Raw genomic sequence first — 11,311 nt, 5'->3', positions numbered from 1 at the left:
CTCAGAAGATTGGTCAGAATATAAAGAATGGCAGAGAATGACTGAAAGGTGAATCAGGAGAAAGAAATTAAGAGTATGAGAGGAAGCTAGCTAGAAATGTAGAAACAGATAGCAAAAGTTTCTACTGGTATTTAAAAAGGAAAAGAGTAAGTAAAGTGAGTGTTGGTGCTCTAGAGAGTGACAGTGAGGAGTTACTAGTAGATAATAAGGGAATGGCGGAAGAAATGAACAAAGATGTTGCTTCTGTCTTCACAATAGAAGATACAAAAACATTCCAGTAATAGCTGCAAATCAGGAGGTGGAAGGGAGTGGGGAACTTGGTGAAATTACAATCGCTAGGGAAGTGGTACTGAGCAAACTGATGGAGGTGTGGGCTGACAAGTCTGAGAGTCCTGATGGACTTCATCCTAGGGTCTTAAAAGAGGCGGTTAATGAGGTAGTAGATGCGTTGGTGTTAATTTTCCAGAATTCCCTAGATTCTGGAAAGGTTCCATCAGACTGGAAAGTAACATATATAACCTCTCTATTCAAGAAGGGAGGGAGGCAGAAAACAGGAAACTATAGGCCCAGTTAGCTTGATGTCTGTCCTGGGGAAGGTGTTAGAAATGATCATTTAGGTGGTTATAGCTGGGCACTTAGGAAAAACTCATGGTAATTGGGAAGAGTCAACATGGCTTTGTGAAAGGGAAATCACGTTTAACCAATTTATTGGAGTTCGTTGAAGAAGTAACATATGCCGTGGATAAAGGAGAACCTGTAGACATGCTATACTTGGATTTCCAGAAGGCATTTGAGAAGGTGCCACATCAAAGGTGATTGCAGAAAATAAAAGCTCATGGTGTAAGGGGTAACATGTTAGCCTGGATAGAAGATTGGCAGAAAACAGAGTATGCATAAATGGATCTTTTTCTAATTGGCAGGATGTGACGAATGGAATCCCGCAGGGGTCTCTGCTGGGGCCTCCATTTTTTGCAATTTATATCAATGATTTAGATGAGGGAAGTGAAGGCTTGGTAGCTAAATTTGCAGATAACACAAAGTTTGTAGTGAAGAGGACATAAGGATAAAAGCAAAAAACTGCGGATGCTGGAAATCCAAAACAAAAACAAAAATACCTGGAAAAACTCAGCAGGTCTGGCAGCATCTACGGAGAGGAGCACAGTTAACGTTTCGAATCCGCATGACTCTTCAACAGAACCAACAGGACATAAGGAGGTTGCAGACAGATATAGATAAGTTGAGTGAGTGGGAAAAAATCTGGCAGATGGAGTATAATGTGAGAAAATGTGAAGTTGGCAGGAAGACTAAAAAAGCAGAGTATTACTTAACCAGAGAGTGACTAGAATTCCAAGGTGCAGAGGGATCTGGGTGTTCTAGTGCATGAGTCACAAAAAGTTAGTATGCAGACACAGCAAGTAATTAAGGCCGCTAATGGAATACAATCCTTTGTTACGAGAGGAGTTGAACATAAAAGTAAGGATGTTATGCTTCAGTTATACAGGGCCTTGGTGAGACCCCATCTTGAATACTGTGTGCAGTTTTTAGTCCCCTTATTTAAGGAAGGATGTAAATGCATTGGAGGCGATTCAGAGGAGGTTTACTAGATTGATACCATGAAGACTGACGCAAAGTGCCTATTCAGTTTCTCCGCCATTTCTTTGTTCCCCACTACTACTTCTCCAGCGTCATTTTCCAGCGGCCCAAATACTGTGTGCAGTTTTGGTCTCCTTATTTAAGGAAGGATGTAAATGCGTTGGAGGCGGTTCAGAGGAGGTTTACTAGATTGATACCTGGAATGAGTGGGTTGTCTTATGGGGAAAGGTTAGACATACTGGGGTTCTTTCCACTGGAGTTTAGAAGAATGAGAGGTGACTTAATTGAAGTATATAAGATCCAGAATGGTCTTGACAAAGTGGATGTGGAAAGGATATTTCCTCTTGTGGGTAAGTCCAGAACTAGGGGTCACTGTTTTAAAATTAGGGGGCACCCTTTTAGGACAGAGATGAGGTTTTTTTTTCTCTGAGGGTTGTGCAACTTTGGAATTCTCTGTCTCAGAAGGCAATGGATGCGGGGTCATTGAATATATTTAAGGCAGAGGTAGACAAATTATTGTTAGACAAGGGAATCAAAGGTTATTGGGGGGTAGATAGAATGTGGAATTCAAAACACAAACATCAGCCATGATTTTCTTGAATGGCAGAGTAGGCTCGAGGGGCCGAATGGCCTACTTCTGTTCCTATTTCATATGTTAGTGTAGCACTCATCAGTACTGACCCTCCAGCAGTGCAGCACGTCCTCAGTACTGACCCTCCAACTGTGCAGCACTCCTTCCCTCCAACTGAGCAGCACTCCCTCAGTACTGACCCTCCAACTGTGCACCACTCACTCAATACTGACCCTCCGACAGTGCAGCACTCCCTCAGCACTGATCCTCCAACTGTGCAGCACTTGCTCAGCACTGATCCTCCGACAGAGCAGCATTCCCAGTACTGACCCTTCAACTGTGCAGTGCTCCCTCAGTACTGCTGCTCCGACAGTATAGTGACCATTCCCTCAGTACTGTCCCCTCCGACATTGTAGCGCTCCCTCAGTACTGATCCCTCCGATGGTGCAGCACTTCCTCAGCACTGACCCTCTGACAGTGCTGCACTCCTTCAGTATTGCCCTGAAAATTCAGACAGTATAGCACTCCCTCATACGGCACTGGGATTGTCAGCCTGGACTATGTGCTCACTTTCCTGGAACGGGGCTTGAACCCATGATTTTCTGATTATAGAAGGTGAGAGTGCTACCCACTGAGCCATGGTGCAAGGTAAATGCATACAAATTCAACTGCTGATTTGTTTTGTGGTCCTTGAAGAATAATTAGGCAGCATGCAAAACATTTCCCACATTTAGCAATGGGAATGAGCATGGCCAGAGTGACTGTGGGTGGAGGGCTCTGGGGGATGAAGCTGAGGCTGGTTTGTTTCATCTGAAGTCTCTATCTCCGCCATACTCACAACACAACTGCAGCATTCTCAATGTTCTGCTGTCACCTTGTGGTACGATAAGAAGCTGCAAGTGAAATTTTCAATAAGTGACTTCTACACATAATCTAGGCTGACACTCCAGTGCAATAATGAGGGAGCACTGCCCTGTCCGAGGGTCAGTACTGAGGGAGTGCAGCACTGTCAGAGATTCAGCACTGAGGGAGTGCTGCCCTGTCAGAGAGTCAGCACTGAGGGAGTGCAGCACTGTCGGAGGGTCAGTACTGAGGGAGTGCTGCCCTGTCAGACAGTCAGCACTGAGGGAGTGCAGCACTGTCGGATGGTCAGTACTGAGGGAATGCAGCACTGTCGGAGAGTCAGCACTGAGGGAGTGCAGCACTGTCGGAGGGTCAGTACTGAGCGAGTGCAGCACTGTCAGAGGGTCAGTACTGAGGGAGGGCTGCACTGTCGGAGGGTCAATACTGAGGGAACGCTGCACTGTTGGAGGGTCAGTACTGAGGGTGCAATGCACTGTCGGAGGGTCAGTAGTGAGGGTGCAATGCACTGTCGGAGGGTCAGTACTGAGGGTGCAATGCACTGTTGGAGGGTCAGTACTGAGGGTGCAATGCACTGTTGGAGGGTCAGTACTGAGGGTGCAATGCACTGTCGGAGGGTCAGTACTGAGGGAGTAACTCACCTCCTGACTCCCCAAATCCTGTCCACCATCTACAAGGCACAAGTCAGGAGTGTGATGGAATACTCCCCACTTGCCTGCATGAGTGCAGCTCCAACAACACTCAAGAAGCTTGACACCATCCAGGGCAAAGCAGCCCGCCTGATTGGTACCCCGTCCACTACATTCACTCCCTCCACCTTCTACAAGATGCACTGCAGCAACTCAGCAAGGCTGCTTCAACAGCACCTTCCAAAAGGCATAATGTTGGGCCTGGTTCACTTCAAAAACCTTGAGGGGAAGGGACAGCACGGGGTTAGATACAGAGTAAAGCTCCCTCTGCACTGTCCCCATCAAACACTCCCAGGACAGGTACAGCACGGGGTTAGATACAGAGTAAAGCTCCCTCTACACTGTCCCCATCAAACACTCCCAGGACAGATACAGCACGGGGTTAGATACAGAGTAAAGCTCCCTCTACACTGTCCCCATCAAACACTCCCAGGACAGGTACAGCACGGGGTTAGATACAGAGTAAAGCTCCCTCTACACTGTCCCCATCAAACACTCCCAGGACAGGTACAGCACGGGGTTAGATACAGAGTAAAGCTCCTTCTACACTGTCCCCATCAAACACTCACTCTCAGGATGGGTACAGCATGGGGTTAGATACAGAGTAAAGCTCCCTCTACGCTAGTTGAAACACAACTACCATTATTTCCTGGTACCATCTGGACTGAATCCAGGTGAAGTTCCTAAACCAAGGCCTCCCTATGGTTTGGGTGGAACAAAAATTCCCTGGCACAGTATTAGAGGAGGTGCAGCAAGTTTTCCAGATGTCTGAGCTAACATTCTTTCCTCAACCACATCAGCAAAAGCAGATTCACTGCTCCAGCAAGTTGATCTTGCTTGGGATGGAATACATGCTTTAGCAGAGGGGAAATACAAGGTTCACAATCATTGTCAAAGTGATTCTCTGCACTCAGATGCTGTGATGGATAAGGGAAATCTTTGGGAATCAACTATTGCGTCCTGACAGCTTAATGAGATCAGAGATTCACCCTTACAATATATAGCACTCTGTACTGACCCTCTGACAGCGCAGCACTCCCTCAGTACTGACCCTCCAACAGTGTAGCACTCCCTCAGTACTGACCCTCCGACAGTGCAGCACTCCCTCAGTACTGACTCTGACAGTGCAGCACTCCCTCAGTACTGACCCTCCGACAGTGCAGCACTCCCTCAGTACTGACCCTCCAACAGTGCAGCACTCCCTCAGTACTGACTCTCTGACAGTGCAGCACTCCCTCAGTGCAACCCTACTACAGTGTCAATCTGGAATTTCTGCTCATGTGTCTGGATTAGGATTTGAATGTACAGTTTTCTGTTTCAGAGAGGAGTATGTTCCCCACTGAACCTTGGTTGGTATTTATTTGCTCATATTTCTCTGTATCCATGTTGTTTTGTTCCCTGTCTTTGCTGTTTTGCAAGTATGATGACAGTGGTTGGTTTTGGTGTTCCTGTACTCAGTTCATGGGGCCAATAAACTGCTGGGATAACCTTCAATTCTTGACCCCCAAGTCCCAGCATCTGATCCTGACCCCAGGTTTTGTGAAAATGCTGTGATACAACAAATGGTTTCATTTCATTCTTGTCAACATCCCCAGATTACAGTTTGATTAGGAATTGTTTCACGTTCTGTGTGATAAATGGTTTTAATCCCTGCAGGCACATTTAGAATGAGGATCCTGTGGATTTTGGGGAATTTTTTAACATTTATTCTTGGGATGAGAATTTGATGGCTCTCAAATAAACTCCCAAAAGACAGTGTACTCTTAACACCCCTAGTCCTGAGGGACTCACTGTTTTTTTCTACATTTTTATACATCAGGGACTCTTTACTTGCTTAATCTTTACTTGCTTGACTTTGATTGGAAGTAATGCTGACCTTTAACACTGATTTTTATCCAATGGAAACTGAGTTTTTCTACAGTAGGCGGTCAGAGGCCAAATCCCAACATCTCAGGAGGAAAACTCGAGAATCTCCTTCATTCCCAGGTGTCTCACAAACAGAACACCAGTGGCGCTGAACATTGATGGATGGGCAGTTTCTACTCCAAGGCTCAAAAAAAACTAGAGGGGCAGAATGGTCTCCCTCATTTACATGTACTCTTGAACCATGCTAGATTGTAAAAAGCGATAGATAATTGCGAGTCTTTCTTTCTTTTGCAATTGCCGGTGTGGTGCCATCTGCTCAGATCTTCCCAGTAACTGGGGAGACAAGACACTAACAAGGCAATTCCAGCACAGGCCCAGCAGGTGAATGGGGAGAGGCTGAATGTGCTGGGACACCTCCCTAACCTCTCCTTACCTCCCCTCGCTTCCCCCTCATCCCCTCCCCTCCTCGACCCACGCTCTATCTCAGATCCTGATGATGGCAGTGTTGGTGAGATCACTCATTAGTTGATGGTGTTTCTGTGGCCAAGGGAGCTGAAACACTCAGGCTGTTGAATGTGAGACTGTAAGCTCAGCGATATTGTTCGCCTGCACCACTGAGATAAGAGTTTATCATAACGAAAACACTTTACATTCTAACCATACAGAGTGTGATGACTGATGCAGAAAACTGATTCAATGACAAGATTGTATTTTGCTACTCTCTGCAGACTCAGCTTATTAACCATTGACTCTCTTCCTACTTGGTCCTGAGCTAAAGATTGCTCAGTGATTGGGAGTGGAGGCAATGGGAAGTTGATGAGATTATTTGTTGTATAGCTGGGTGGTCCAGCAGGAATTTTGTACGATGTTTATTGTGCCCCATTCTTTTCAGAGTTTGAGTTGGACAGTGATGAAATCGCTGTTGTAATGTAAGAAATGCAGCAGCCATTTTGAGTACAGAAAGATCCCATAAACTGCAATCACCAGACAATCTGTTTTTAATACTGTTGATTGAGGGCTAAGTATTGGCCAATACCCCAAGGAATCTCCCCTGCTCTTCTTCAGAATAATGTCACGGAATCTTTTATGTCTGCACAGGGACCTTCGTTTTTGTAGCGGGAGCTTTACTCTGTATCTAACCCCGTGCTGTACCTGTCCTGGGAGTGTTTGATGGTGACAGTGTAAAGGGAGCTTTACTCTGTATCTAACCCCGTGCTGTACCTGTCCTGGGAGTGTTTGATGGGGACAGTGTAGAGGGAGCTTTACTCTGTGTCTAACCCCGTGCTGTACCTGCCCTGGGACTGTTTGATGGGGACAGGGTAGAGGGAGCTTTACTCTGTATCTAACCCCGTGCTGTACCTGTCCTGGAAGTGTTTGATGGGGACGGTGTAGAGGGAGCTTAACTCTGTATCTAACCCTGTGCTGTACCTGTCCTGGGAGTGTTTGATGGGGACGGTGTAGAGGGAGCTTTACTCTGTATCTAACCCCGTGCTGTACCTGTCCTGGGAGTGTTTGATGGGGACATGTGGGAGGATGTTAACAGAAGGTTCACACACTGATAGTAACATCTGGAGAGATCCAGATGTTTGGGGAGTGGGAGAGAACGGGCAGTCAATGTTTGAATAGTGAAGCCTTCAGCTAGTGTTGTGTTGACAGTCCTGAACCCGTATCATTGTCCTGACTCCATGGACTGAGCTGGTCTGTGTTTCTAGGACTTTTTGTTTTTGTTCCTCATTTTGAATTTTTTGATTCTCTTCCTGTTTCTCAGTAATGTTTGCCGATTGTACTGAAAGGGCCTTTGTTCTCATTCAGAGCAACTGCTAATTCTTTATCACAAAACATTCAGCTCTCTGAGCGATAATAACAAGTTCAGGGAACACAGTCATCAGAATTCATAAAACAACAGAAACATGGTCCAAGCGATAGGCTTAATGGGAATGTTGCTCAGAATGTGAAGTTTCTGAATCTCAGTCTCACCTCCTTCCTTCCTAATCCTGATCTGCTCTCTCTACTCCCCATCTGCAGTAACTCTGTTCAGTTCTGGGCCCTTACCTCAGGAAGGATATATTGGCTTTGGAGGGAGTGTAGCACAGTTTCGCCAGACTGACACCTGGAGCTTAAAGGGTTAAATTATGAGGACAGGTTTCATAGATTAGCCTTCTATTCCCAGGAGGAGAGAAGATTAAGGGGTAATCTAATTGAGATTTTTAAGATCATTAGAGGATTTGATAGGACCAATAGAGAGAAATGATTTCCCCTGGTGGAGGGAGGAGACCGGTAGAGGCAGGCTGTTTAGGGGCGATGTCACAAAGGGGACTGGAAAACTGGAACTCTCGCCCTCCCCCCCCACAACACCCTCCCGCCAGAAAAGCTGTGGATGCTGGGAGTCAAATGGGGCTTACAAGAGTGAGATTGATAGGTGTTCAATGGGTAAGGGAACTGTATATGAAGCACTGTTGGGTAAATGAAGTCGGGGTACAAATTGGCAACGATTTGGTCAAACGATGAGACACACTCGAGGGGCTGAACGGTCTCATCCTGTTCCTGTGACTCTTGCCTCTTAGTCTCTTGATCTCCCAAACTCTGATTAGCAGGGAAGTTGGAAAGAGGTTCTGAGGCAGGTACCCCTGCGGGGAGGGAGCCAGACTTGTTTCTGCTGCAAATTGTATTACATAGTAAGGATTGAGATGAGGCATCATACAGCAAATAAAACATCCAAATGCACTATCCAATTTGCCAAAAAGACCTCACAAAGCAGCAATGGCAAGCTCATCTGCATTTCTTTTAAATGTTAGGTTGAGGGATAAATGTTCTGAACACCGCAGGAGAACTCCCCTGTACTTCATTCAATAACACAATGGGATTTTGTTTTTATTCACCCACGAGATGTGAGCTTTGCTGGCTGGGCCAGCATTTATTGCCCATCCCTAATTGCCCTTGAGAAGGTGGTGGTGAGCTGCCTTCTTGAACCGCTGCAGTCCATGTGGTGTAGGTACACCCACAGTGCTGTTAAGGAGGGAGTTCCAGGATTTTGACCCAGCGACAGTGAAGGAACAGAGATATATTTCCAAGTCAGGATGGCGCGTGACTTGGAGAGGAACTTCCAGGTGGCGGTGTTCCCATCTATCTGTTGCCCTTGTCCTTCTAGATGGCAGTGGTCGTGGGTTTGGAAGGTGCTATCGAAGGAGCCTTGGTGAATTCCTGCTGTGCATCTTGTAGTTGGTACACACACTGCTGCTACTGTGTGTCGGTGGTGGAGGGAGTGAATGTTTGTGGATGTGGTGCCAATCAAGCGGGGCTGCTTTGTCCTAGAAGGTGTCCAGCTTCTTGAGTGTTGTGGGAGCTGCACTCATCCAGGCAAGTGGAGAGTATTCCATCACACTCCTGACTTGTGCTTTGTAGATGGTGGATAGGCTTTGAGGAGTCAGGAGGTGAGTTACTCGCCACAGGATTCCTAGCCTCTGACCTGCTCTTATAGCCACAGTATTTATATGGCTAGTCCAGTTCAGTTTCTGGTCAATGGTAACCCCCCCAGGATATTGATAGTGGGGGATTCAGTGAAGGTAATGCCATTGAACATCAAGGGGTGATGGTTGGATTCTCTCTTGGAGATGGTCATTGCCTGACACTTGTGTGGTGCAAATGTTACTTGCCACTTGTCAGCCCAAGCCTGGATATTGTCCAGGTCTTGCTGCATTTGGACATGGACTGCTTCAGTATCTGAGGAGTCACGAATGGTGCTGAACATTATGCAATCATCAGCGAACATCCCCACTTCTGATCTTATGATAGAAGGAAAGTCATTGATGAAGCAGCTGAAGATGGTTGGGGCGAGGACACTACCATGAGGAACTCCTGCAGTGATGTCCTGAAGCTGAGATGACTGACCTCCAACAGCCACAAGCATCTTCCTTTGTGCTAGGGTATGACTCCAACCAGTGGAAAGTTTTCCCCCTGATTCCCATTGACTCCAGTTTTGCTAGGGCTCCTTGATGCCACACTCAAGTCAAATGCTGCCTTGATGTCAAGGGCAGTCACTCTCACCTCACCTCAGGAGTTCAGTTCTTTTGTCCATGTTTGAACCAAGGATGTAATTAGGTCAGGAACTGAGTGGCCCTGGCAGAACCCAAACTGGGTGTCAGTGAGCAGGTTATTGCTAAGCAAGTACCACTTGATAGCACTGTTGATGACCCCTTCCATTACTTTACTGATGATCGAGAGTAGGCTGATGGGGCGGTAATTGGTCAGATTGGATTTGTCCTGCTTTTTGTGTACAGGTCATACCCGGGCAATTTTCCACCTAGCCAGGTAGATGCCAGTGTTGTAGCTGTACTGGAACAGCTTGGTTAGGGGTACGGCAAGTTCTGGAGCACAAATCTTCAGTACTATTGCCGGAATATTGTCAGGGCCCATAGCCTTTGCAGTATCCAGTGACTTCAGCTGTTTCTTGACATCACGTGGAGTGATATCAAATGGAGTTTATGTCCACCTGGGAGGTTAGAGACACCATCTAAAATCCAATACAAAAGACAACACTTCCAATAGTGCAGCACTCTCTCAGTACTGACCCTCCAAAAGTGCAACACTCCCTCAGTACTCACCCTCTGATGGTGCAGCACTCCCTCAGTACTGACCCTTGGACAGTGCAGCACTCCCTCAGTACTGACCTTCTGACAGTACAGCACTCCCTCAGTACCTTGGACAGTGCAGTATTTGTTCGGTACTGATCCTCCAACAATGCAGCACTCCATCAGTACTGACCCTCCGACAGTGCGGCGCTCCCTCAGTACTGAGCCTCTGATAGTGCAGCACTCCCTCAGTACTGACCCTCTGACAGTTCAACACTTCCTCAACACTGACCCTCTGACAATGCAGCGCTTTCTCAATACCGATCTTTCAAAAGTACGGCTCACCTTCAGTATTGGTTTAGGAACTAGAGATAGTTTAAGTAAGTTATATTTGTATTTGTGGGTGTTAGGAATGAGTTTTAGCTCTAAGTTTAAATTTGATTTGTGTTTCTGTATTTGTGTGTTAAGAAAGGGGGAAACTTGAATTTTAGTTTCACTTTAAAAGAATCCTGCATTGCAATTAGGTTTTATGACTCTTGAAGGGGAGTTAAAACAAACATAGAAAAAACTGGGCTGTTGCCCAGCAACAGGTGGCTCACACAGGGACAGAGAAACCAAAAGCAGTTTAAGTTCAGTTGGATTATGCTCTATGGTTGAAAGGAGCTGTCAGCAGAAGCAGCAAAGGAGAGGGACAGATAACAAGTCCCAAACTATAGAAGAAGCCCAAAGCCAATAAATGAGACAGAAAGAAGGGGTCCCAAGAAGACCCTCTAATCAAAGGGAAAGAGCAGGAATCTGGAAAAGGTCCTGTTAAGTGAAGAGTGAGGTGCAGAGAAAGGCTCCAAGCTTAAAGGGAGAAAGCTGCAGGATTCAGACTTAAAGCAAAGTAGGCTTGCGAGAAGCCTGAAGATCCAAGGAGACAGCCAAAGACATGTAACTCTTTACTATGGGCTTGTGAAGCAGTGGTGTTCTGTTGGCATGGCTAAGTATCCAAGAGAGAGTGCGAGGAAGGCATACCTGAATGCATGTGGTGATCCAGGGAGAGGAACATCGAAAGGAGTCTTTAAAACCCTAGAGATGGACCCTTGCGGAAGGTGTCTGAGAGAAAGTGTCATTTGGGAGAAGATTCCAAAGCGAGTTCTTCGAGAGTGGAGATTGAAAAC

The sequence above is a fragment of the Cetorhinus maximus genome, chromosome 24 (genome assembly GCF_964194155.1).
Source record: "Cetorhinus maximus chromosome 24, sCetMax3.hap1.1, whole genome shotgun sequence".
Lineage (NCBI taxonomy): Eukaryota > Metazoa > Chordata > Chondrichthyes > Lamniformes > Cetorhinidae > Cetorhinus > Cetorhinus maximus.
The sequence above is the reverse complement of the archived record's forward strand: the minus strand, read 5'-3'. Positions refer to the sequence as shown.